Genomic DNA, 12,221 nt, shown 5'->3' with positions numbered 1-12,221 from the left:
AACAAGTCCGGATGAGTTACATCAGCTCCTTTGGTGGGGAATCACGTAAAGTAGCCGCCCGCTACGGCTAAGCCATTCCGTCAAACGTAAAGCTTTTGATAGCTTTTAATCACAAAGGTCTTGAGACTGTACTGACCAAATTTGAAGTGGATCCGACAAAGTGTCGAGGAGGAGTTCGTTAAAGTATAGCAACTAGAAATGAGCCTAAATCCATTGAAAAATGACAAAAAAATCAAAATGGCCGACTTCCGGTACGGTTTAGAGCATGGTCCTAAGAGACTTATTTGTAAGACTCTCTGAGATACATGCTCCTACCAAGTTTCATACAGGTACCTCAAATGTAGCGCTGGGGCTGCTCTTTTGAAATATTGTAGGGGGCGCTATGGAGGCAATTTAAAACGGTCAAGCCAAACACCCATATAAAGTATGTCTTTCCATTACCTATGACACATGTACAAAGTTTCATGAGTTTTTGAGCATCGCAAGCCACTGATCCATCAGCCTACGTTTTCATGGCGAATGATGCGTTGCCATGGCAACAGCGTTCAACGAAAACTCACAATATTCATGATGATGCATCATCAATGTCTTAAAGCTATTTCCCCCAAATTTCAGACTGATCTGGTGAACTGGCTAGGAGGAGTAAATAAAAGTATAAAATATGACATTTCCTTTTGCCAGTTGGTGGCGCTATGAGTTATTGAACATTTTTCAATTGAAATGTGCTAAGGGTTGAAGTAGTATCATGCATAAGAAATTTCGTGCAGATTGGATAATGTACCTTGGAGTTATATTAACTTCTTTCTCCCGGCCAATGAGGCAAAATGGCCGCCCCGCCACGTCAAGGTTCTTCAATGAAAACTCTAGCTTTTGATAACTTTTCATCACAAAGGTCTTAAGAGCATCCTGACCAAATTTGAAGTCGATTGCATGAATTCTCTAGGAGGAGTTTGTTCAAATACAAAGGCTGAAAACGCGAAAAATCACCAAAAAACTGAAATTGAGTGAATTACTGTAGCGCCCGCTAATGGTTGAATGGAATGAAAATTGGAGGGTATGTTCCACCATGCAATATGCACAAATACTGCAAATTTGGTGATTTTAGGATACACGGTTGAGAAGTTATGTGTATTGAAAAACAAGCCACGCCCCAAGAAGTTCATTGGTCCGTATCTTCTTAACGCTTTAAGATATCAACAAGCTTTTGATAATTTCATGTGATCTTGATCCAATAATGATCCACAGCAAATTGGGTACCAATCGGACAAAGCGTGTAGGAGGAGTTCTCAAAAATGTGTTTTTCACAAAATTCAAAATGGCGGAATTTTTTTTTTGCGGAGCTTAGGGGTCTGAGAGGCTTTTTTGTAGATCTAGTGGATGGGGATATGTGTGTTGAATTTCAAGTAAATTGGACATACTGGCCGAGGGGCGTCGCTGGTCCAAATTGCAGGGGGCGCTATAGAGCCATTTTTTGACAGAAATATGCACCCTATGTCAGATGGCTGTTTTCACCAGACCTGACATGTCTGCAAAATTTGGTGAGTTTTAATGCATGGCAAGTACCCCCAAAATACTCCCAATGTTTTAAAATAAAAATCAGAAAAATAATAACCCTTACAATCTCAATAGGGCCTTCGCTGGCCCGACGTTGTCGGTGGCTCGGGCCCTAATTAGTCAGTTAAAGATATATTGGGGCTAGACACAGATTTTATTTTGTTTGTTTTTTAAATCTAGTGATACTCGGATAAGTTCTATAACACAAATGCTAAATGTATCAATCCATACTGGAAAATGTCCTAAAATATTTAAACAAGCAGTTAAGTCTTAAGTCTGGAGAACCTGACAGCATGTATTCACAGACCAACCTCAAATCTTCCTGCAAGCTCAGAAATTATTGAAAAGTTACCTGCAGAGCAGTTGGTGAATATTCTTGAAAGAAACCAGTTTCTTCTTGCAAAATAACTTGAGTTTCGACCAAGATATTCAACAGAAATGGTTACAGGTTACATTCATTATTAGTAGTTCACGAGATGAAGCAGTGGGTGCAGTATTTTTAGACTTGAAAAAGACACTGACTCATGAGATACTTCTAAATAAACTTGAAAAGTTTAACTTTTCCCAACAAGCTCTCAGCTGGTATAAAGCATTAATTAATTAAGCTTAATTCCTGAGAGCAAAGTGTCAAGACTAATGGTATGGCATAAACCCTTCAAAATTGCAACATGGGCATACCACAAGGTACCATTATCGGACCATTGCTCTTTTGTTCATATATAAATGAGCAACCAGACAGCTACAATGAGCCTGGGTGCCAAACATGCTAAAGATTCAATCATGCATGTATTACCACAGATTCAAAAACAGACTGCAGATTTACTGAATAAGCAAATAATCAGTGGCCTGCAGTGGCTCCAAAATCACTTCTTAATTCTGTACTGTGGAAAAACTCTACTTCAATTTGCTTTTCACGAGGACGAAATGTGTGATGGCTTCACCATAACTATTGATCAGAGGGAAATAGAGAAGGTAAATAAGTTCAGCTATCTAGGCGCTGTCTTGGATTCCCTGTTACAGGTTGATATGCATATTAGGGAAGTGCCCAAGACCATCAAGACTACTTTAAATGCAGGCCATGATTCTATTGTATCTTGAGCAGCCGCAACAGCAAGTGGCTTGTATTGTTTTCACCTTGTGTGTGTGTGTGTGTGTGTGTGTGTGTGTGTGTGTGTGTGTGTGTGTCATCATGGTAAAAGGTGACCACCTTTTACCATGATGTCACACACTGTAAACAGGACCACAGGAACTACTTCAGAAGAGGGTTTGAGTACTTTGCCAGGTGTTTCTATTTCTTTCTGTGGACAGATTTTGTCAATCTGAAATTCAGAAATTTCTTATTTACAAAATAGATTTTAAGGTATAATATAATAGCAAAGGAGCCACTAATAGGGGAGCAGTCAGTGGAGACTGCAAACCAGAAAACACAGAACATTTTCCTCTTCTCTAGTTTAAGGTCTAAAGATTTGAAATGCACTAGCATCAGAAAAAAGACATTACTTGATTTTAAAGCTTTCAATATTGAGGCAAAACTCTGGCTTAAACAAAAGAAAATCTGTCAACATTGGGATGCATGGGTCATACATTTTTTCCTTCTCTCTTGTTGTTCTCAATTGTTGTTTTCAGTAATTGTTGTTTCAATTACTGTTCGCAGTGGTTGTTTGTCTCTATGCTTCGGTCCTATAAAAGCCCAACCAGAGCAAGCAATGTGGCTGCCTGGCTGGTCAGCACATTTGGCAGAACTAACAAATTTTTGCTGCTAAATGTAAATTTCAACACATTTTAACAATTCTAATGCTTTGATAACATATCCTACATTACATCTAAAAGTTAAAAAGTTATAAAAATATTGTTAAACTTATAATCATCTCAGAAAAAATAATGTGATAATAATAAATAATAACGAGCTGCTCATTTAATTTAGCTGATTCAATTGTTTTTATTTAAAATATGTTCTGTTGTTGAATTCAAGCATAAAATAATTTAGAATGTATTAAATTACTAGTAAAATGTATTGTTTTGGTCCTATTTCAAAGTAATTAAATTATTTTTTTTGCAGTGTGGTCTAAAATGAACGGCGTTCAGAATGCACTGAAGGAGAAGACATTTTTGTCTTGTAAAACAAATCTGAAAAAGATTTTTTGGTTAAACCCACCAGAAAAGTTATATTTTTGATACGTGTTGTGGAAATGCAAATAAAAAGGCTCATCTTTGTTACTAATCAAAAAAAGTCCACGTTGGTTGATTTTCAAATGAGGAGTACATTTATACGTAAACGCCCATTGTGACATTTCTGTCACATATTAGATTTTCGGCATATATGTTATTTAAAAGTATTTTCAGAAATGTGTTCCATGTGGTCCATTTAGTCTGTTTTATATCCCCTATAACTTTCCTTTAAGGTAAAACGGGTTTGGGTTCTTGATGATTGTATAGATCAGAAAGGGTCTGCAAAGTTTGTTAACTAATTCAATTTGCTTAAAGGGTATTGGCAAGTTCCTTTGTCCAAGCCTGTGCAGGAGGCATTTATGAACAATTATCAGAGAAATTACTCTGTTTTTGAGAAGGATGCTTTGTTGCTCATTTGGGCCCTACAACATTTTATTGTGTATGTAGGAACAGGAGGGCAGATCCTGGTGTACACAGATCACAATCCTCTGACTTTTGTGCATTCCATCAGATGCCCAAACCAGAGGCTGATATGGTTGTCGTAGTTCCTTCAACAACCTTGACATTAGATATATTAAAGGAACAGACAACATTATTGCTGATGTGTTATCACGCGCACCTCTACATTGATTAGTCACCAGGGTGACTTTCAAACATATATTGCCATGTCATATTGTTTTATTCACCTGTTCTTCCATCCGTCTTCTTAATTTACTTCTGTGGTAACGGGGTTGCTGATGATGGGTTGGGGAGCTACAGGAAGGGTATAATGTACAAAGGCCGTATTTTATTTTTGCTGTTTTGTCCTGCTTGAACCATTTGAGTAGTGCTGCTTCGCTGGCTTGGTAGTATGCCCTTGGGACACCGACTTTAAGGGGGGATGTGACGGCCCCTGTCTCTTGTACAAGTGTACGAGTATGGTTTTGACACTTATTTGTCCCTGTGTCCCTGAAGGAGTCACAGGAACGCGATTGTGGCAGATCACTGGATGCAGAGCCCCTGTTCCCGAAGTTCTGGGGCATAAAAGCCCTGCTCCAGTGCTGCTCTGCCCTCTCTCTACCCCTCACATGGACACATCCCTGCCAGCTTATGCCTTATGCTTTGGCTTCATCATGCACACATTCACATTTACATTACTGATGTTACTTACTGACACACTTCACCCTGGTAGCTATTTCTTTACGTCCTCATAATAAATACATTTAATTTACCATCCTCCATTGTGTCCTTTCCGTATTTGTCATAACCTAGGAGCCGAGTTATGACAATCATCCCTGTCAAAGATTTGAATACAATTAAATAAACAAACCAAGAGGGAGAAAGTATGAATTATTTGCTCAAATTTAAAAATGTATTGCCTCGTTTGAATGTGCCTTCCCTTCATATCAACCCAACACAAGCGGACACGATTTGAGTGAGCTTGGACACGCCCCCAGACCATGTTCAGACCAACTGTGTGAAAAAACACAGCCCCCATTTCCAACAGCAAAACCCGGGTTCTTCTAGAAAATAGTTCCTTTGTGATGCAATGGACGTAATTCTCCTGTTTACCCTGTAGGCTCATTCCTGGTAGAATGTTTTGTAACATGAAGGTTTGTAATGTAGCTGTTTGCCCTGTGATTGCTGAGGACTGCTGCCTGCCAGATACTGTCATGAATCTGTTACTTAAACCAGACTTTGCTGTTTTCCAGTTAAGCACCAGATCATGGTATCAGAAGACAATGTTTGCTCTATATTTGCATCTATTTAAAATGAGCAGTCCATTTTAGGTAGAGATGCTCCAATTATGTTTTTTTCTGCTAGTACTGATTGCCTGTCTTCAATGAGCCATATCGGCCGGTACACGGTTAATACTGATCGTTTTTGTCTTGCTTTGTTTTGCTATAGACACTGGTATACAAGGACACCACCGTCTTGGAATTGTTACAAAAATGAATTGTTTTTATCATCTCAAGTGGTTATTTGCATAAAAACACAAAATGTAGATGATCCCAAAAGAAGTTATTTGATTTCCATTTAAAGCTACTACAATGAACTCTCATTCTGTGCTGATTTTGGCGGTGGCACCAATGGCAAGCATTACGAATAACTATATAGAAATAGCCAATCTTATGACTGGTGGTCTTGTTTGCTTATGTAGTTTATATAGAGGCATCAGTATTAAATTGAGACTGCTTCATAATCGGTTAAAATTCCCTCCCATAAACTTAAAATATTTCCAAAACTACATTTTAAAATAGTATATTTGAACATATTAACGTTCACGTTATAATAGGTCAATTTAACGTTAATATGTTCATATGTGCTCAATGATAAATTTGCACTTGATATTGTCAGAACGCATCATAATTAGCCAGAACGCATCATAATTAGCCAGCAGGACTGTGCTGTCCACTGGCTGCTAGTTGCTTGTGAAGCTCCTGTATGGCCAGAGAACGAGGTGGGAGGCAGGACTACAGTACACTCACATGCCAAAGTGTTAAACTTCAGGTGTGTAGTAGCTTCCCCTTCCCGACCCCCCATCCCTCCACTTTTGGTGGCTAGAATGCCCATCTACTGATCGCCTGGAATTTCTAGTTTTGTGGTACTATAACAACATCTGGAGCATACTTTGAATCAATACGTCATACAAAATGATCCAACTGACAGCATGAACAAATTATTAACTGTCAGTATGTGTGAAGCCTGAATACATGGTAAGGTTAATGCAACTGTCAGTAGCTAAAGGTTAAGGAAAGATGGTGGAGACGAGACACAGGGCTGAAATGCTAATGTTGGAATCAAACTCTTTCTCTGGACACCCGCCAGGATCTTGCTATTTTCACAGATCAAATAAAGCACCACAAAAAAATGTATTTTTCATTTTGTATTGTATAATTGATATTTGCTTCCAGAATCACAGGCATGGATGGAAGGAATAATTTACCAGCTGTGGTCAGTCCATAGACAACACAAACATCAGTCCATCAGAGTTGCTTCAGTACACTGAGTCAACACACTTTCAAGCAGCACTGTTGGTACATGAGGAGAAAATGCAAGTGGTTATTTTTTTTATGGCACAGCATTCAACATTTAATGCTACCATTAAATGTCAGATGTGCCACTGCTGGTCAGGGTCTTATAGAGCAGAGAGGGGGAGCAGCAGCAGGGTACATATGTTGGAGGTGTTCGAAGGAAAGCTAATAAAATCAGCTGGATGTGTTTAATTTGTTATCCAGTAGTTTCATTTAAAAGATTACAGTAGTGACCTCATAATTACAGATGATACTCATCACTGAAACCTTCTTTGAAACAGTTTTAGAGGTGTTGAACCACCTATCCTCTGATTGAAGGCTCTCCCACTGAGCCACAGTCTATAACAATAATGATTTTACCTCCTAACATGCTTCCACATCCTTTCCACTATGATAATTTCAGTCAAACCTGCATGTAAATGCTGACAGTACTAAAGCAATGGTTAGTTTATTAAGTCTGTACTGAACTTAAAGTGTCTGATGTTTTGCAGACAGCTCTGTGAGTGAGGTGCCCTCACAGTGGGGTCACAGCTCTGAGTTGAACCAGGACAGATCTTTCCATGTCACATATATTTTGCCTTGGTGTGATATGGATATTCACAATTATCCGTCGTTCAGACACACTTCCTGCAGCTCACAGCTTCTGTGTTTTGGGGACAAGCATTAAATTATGATGTCCTTGTGAGTGTTGCTGTACAAAGTTAGGTGAACGGAAATAGAAACCTGGGTTCCCTGCAGAAACCATGCAAAGCTAAGTGTTTTAGCATACTGTACGGCATCTGATGATTCTGTGCAACTCCACTTCATTTCCCTCTGACAACCAAGGTAATTCCATGTCAAGATAGTTTCCTGAATTAAGAACCATTGTGAAGGTACTTCTTTGCATACAATTTAGAAAAAAATTAAAGCCTGGTTTAAAATGCGCATGGTCATAATAATGTTGACTGATGACCTATACGTACAACCATAGACAGGAATTGTATTTAGGAATGAAGGGATTTGTCAGTACGCTTTAATGGCCCTTCTATGTTTGTAATATTCTCACAGTACACACCCCAGTATTAAAAGTAAGTAGTAATAAATAAATGGTAATTTTCAGAACTGACCTTAATACAATAGGTTTTTTTTTTCTCCAAATGTGTTGTGTAACAGAGATACAACTAATATGAGGTCAGTGAATACTTTTTTTGTGTACTTTCAGCATCTATTGGTATGCATTTATACATTTGGGCCTTATTTTTTAGTCATCTGCATCACATCTTTTTTATGGACCAGATCAACCTCAATTCTCAGAATTATCTTTGTTTTGGGCTCAGCTAGAACTGATAGCTGAAGTTGTTCCTAGCTGTTGATTTGGGATCAGTTGTATACAATGTTGTTTGTTCTGCTTGTAGTGATTCAAATTGTAGAAAGGACTACAATCACCAACTCCTGCCGTAAGTTAAGAAATAAACATTTTATTTACAAGATTTACATGTTCAAAACCTTTAAAAAAAAAAGTAGGACAATTAAGAGCTTAGAGCTACACAGCGCAATAAAGTAGGCACTGACACAGTCACTTGAAATAATCACTTTACATAAGCAGCTAAAATGCACATTCAGTAATTAAAGGGTACTTACATAATACACACCCAACACACAAAGCACACTAAGATCTCATAGGGCAGGATACCACTGCACACGTTAAGAGGAACAACCTGCATGTTGCACATCAAAAGGTGGATTAACACTATAAGCAAACAAGAAGGGGTCTCAGAAAGGATAGGGAACCTATAACAGCTCAATGATTGAGCTCCATGCACCATGACCAATAACAATACCAAGAAAACAGAAGACAACAAAATAAGAAAGAAAACCAAATATAAAACAAAAGGCCTGTTATTCTATCTTAACCCCTAATATGGGAAAAAAAAGCAGTGACAGTCAATATTCTATTTGAAATATATATAAAATAAACACAATATTAGACTATATTGGCTTCATTCATACCCATTTTACGGTTTGCATAAAATTGTCAAACCAATTTATTGTACCTTGAACACATTTACTGCACTCAGACCAGCGGCATGCTTAACATTGTCATTAACATAATAAAAAAGAGGCAGTTATGGAAGATGTGAAGGAGGTGCTATGTTTGAGTGATGATCAGTAATGTGCGTGACCAGTGAGGTGTCTCTGAGAACATCCTGCTGTAACTCAGGAAAACTGCATTTACATTTCCAAGGTTCCATACAGTGCGATTCAGCTGACATGATTCCTAATCACAGATGACCAGGATCAGGATCATTTCTAGTGTTTCGTTCATAAATAATTGAAAGGGCATTTCCTAGAAATGAACTCTGACCCATTAATCCTCAAATGGAGCAGTCACAATACTGGACCCTTATTGGACCATAGAAGCAGCTCAATATAAAAGCATTAAACATGCTGATTGGTGGCTCTCAGGGGACAAAAGGTTAAGAACAGTGAACCAATGCAGAAGTGCCACAAACCTGCATTCTTTTTAGTGTCCATCAGGGGACGACTCCTCTGGTTGTATAGAACAGCGGCCCCCAACCTTTTTTGCGCCACAGACCAGTTTCATGTAAGACAATATTCTCACGGACCGGCCTTCAAGGTGTGGCGGATAAACACAACGAAATAAAATGATACAATCGGCATGAAAACAAATATAAAATAAATAAAATAACAATAACGCTGAATCAGTGGGAGCCCTGAGCTTGTTTCTCTGCAACGAGACGGTCCTATCTGGGGGTAAGGGAGCCAATGACACCCGAAGTGTGTTCCTTATGTCCAGTCTACTTCGGAATTTTGTTTTGATTGCTGTCACTGCAGAAAATCCCAGTTCACAAAGATAGGATGTTAGAAATGGAAACAGGGTTTTCAGTGCTTTTGTGGTGATCTCAGGATATTCAGCTTTTATTTTAATACAAAACACCAGCAGAGTTGAGGTCTCAAACATACTTTTAAGGCCACCGTCATTTACAATCTCCAGCAGCTGATCTTCCTCTGTCGCTACATATTCAGAGCAGGCTTGGTACACCAGAATTATTATTGATATTTAATTAGACTCCTGATATTGTCTGTTATTTGAAGATTTCTTTTTCTTGGAAGTTGTAGGCTCTTCTTCTGTCTCCTTAGTGGGCCTTTGCCCCTTTTACAAAGAAGCTCTCCAAAAGTTTTTTACTTATTTTTGCTAGCTTGCGGGCTTAATTTTTGAGGTAACGTATCACGTGACCAAGACAAGTGTCTTGACATGTCAAGATGCACAATTGCAAGAGAATCCAAATTGCAAGAGAATCCGGTCATTTTTCAAAATATTTTTTTTTTCAAAATAAAACTTTCAAAAGTTCCAAATAATATTATATTTATTATTTCTGTGCGGCCCGGTAATAAATGACCCACGGACCGTTACCGGTCAGCGGCCCGGTGGTTGGGGACCACTGGTATAGAAGTCTATGAGAAAATGACTCAGTAACACTATAATGACAACACACTATGAAGCATTAGTAAAGTACGAGTAAACACTTAATTCATCATTTATAAAGCATTGTTCCTACATTAACACTCATTAGTATGCAATGCATAACAACAGTTATAAATGTTTTATTCTTGATTAATAAGCTCGTCTATTATGTGTTTCATGATTGTGTTTTCATACTTTATGAATGATGGATTCCCCATTTGTAAATTAAGTATTATATACATTACAAACCAATTATTAAGGAGTTGTAGATGATTAATAACATCATTTATAGACTGCTAGTAAATGATTAAGAACTTATTTAGATGTACATTATTCATGCCTTTATGATATGTTCTTTATCACTTTGCGTTTTGTCTTTTCTGTTGAGAAAATAACTGAGACTTTTGTGGGTTTTGAGGCACTGATGGCCTTTCAATGTCATTAGGGCCCGAGCACTGACAACGTCGGGCCGCGATGTCCCTATTGAAACTGTAGAAATTATTATTAGGGCCTGAGCACGACAAAGTCGGGTCGAAGGCCCTATTGTTATTCAAAGAATTATTAGGGCCTGAGCACGACAAAGTCGGGTCGAAGGCCCTATTGTTATTCAAAGAATTATTAGGGCCTGAGCACGACGAAGTCGGGTCGAAGGCCCTATTGTTATTCAAAGAATTATTAGGGCCCGAGCCACCGACAACGTTGGGCCAGCAAAGGCCCTATTGAAATTGTAAGGATTATTAGGGCCCGAACAACCGACAACGTCGGGCCAGCGAAGGCCCTATTGAAATTGTAAGGATTATTATTAGGGCCCGAGCAACCAACAACATTGGGCCAGCGAAGGCCCTATTGAAATTGTATGGGGTATTATTATTAGCCCGAAGGCACGCCAGAATAAAGAAGTCGGGCTACGTCTGGTTGCCGAGTTGGCTGAGACTCAGGATGGAACACGCCCCAGAATCCGGCCGAATCCGGTTATTATTGGGATTGCAGTGACGCTGTTGCTCGCACACATCCACGAATGTGAACTACGTCAATTGAGATTAAAAAAAAACAACAGCAACAGCCAATGACGTCCCATGGGCCGGTCGGCAAAAGCCAATGGGCCGAGTATGGCCCGCAAGACGTACAATGCTCAGGTCTGCTCTAAACACAACACACAACATATTTTCTAAAAATCATAGATAACTTTTACTACATCTCTGCCAAAGTAACCAGAATAACTTCTTCATCTGCTTCTCTTACTGACAATATTTATAAATCGAGTATCTAAGTTGACTTTAAAAGAGCCAGAGCTCAACAGGAGGGAGTGGAAATGATTTGACAGCATAGAATTCATAGAAGAAATGAGGTTTGCCTCGGGATACTGAGAGGAAAATAATAGTCCCGCTGATATAGAATTAGTATGCCAATCACTTATATCTTTATTCAACTCTAGAAAGATATGTTTAGCAACATTAAAACATGGAGTTGGCGAGCATCTGTGAATTTGAGCGATACAGAAAAGAGCAAGCATAAGGGAGATAAAAACCTCCTGAGCACTCGTTCAATGTTACAAACAGCAGCATTTTATCCTGAAGGTGTTACCTTTTAATTCAGGTCTTTCGGTGCTATTGGCATATTTACACTCCATATTATAAAACTATTAGATAAAACAAACACCACAGTGACTACAGACATAAATGGTCCCACTAACAGCAGGGCTAAATATTATGGAAAGGTTATTGGTTAATTCAAATCTAGTCATCCTCTGAGGAGCATCAATTCATTAATTAAATTCCACAAGAATCTGCTAATTACATTGTTGTGTTTTGTAGGAAATTTGGCAATGATAAATATTCCAAAGTGAAGGTTAGGGAGTTGCCAAAATCATGAATCATGAATACTCAAAGTACATGTCATAGCAAATGGGCCGGTAGGTTGCTGTTTTTGTCGGCCCTAGTTCAGTGTTGGACAGATGGATCAACTGACCCAACAACATTGCTCTTCTTCTAGTGGGGCAAAATATCACCATCACTTCA

Source organism: Cebidichthys violaceus, unplaced genomic scaffold (genome assembly GCF_023349555.1).
Source record: "Cebidichthys violaceus isolate CVI_PGR_0920_01 unplaced genomic scaffold, fCebVio1.0.p SCAF_17, whole genome shotgun sequence".
Taxonomy (NCBI): Eukaryota; Metazoa; Chordata; class Actinopteri; order Perciformes; family Stichaeidae; genus Cebidichthys; species Cebidichthys violaceus.
Note: the sequence above shows the minus strand (reverse complement) of the source record.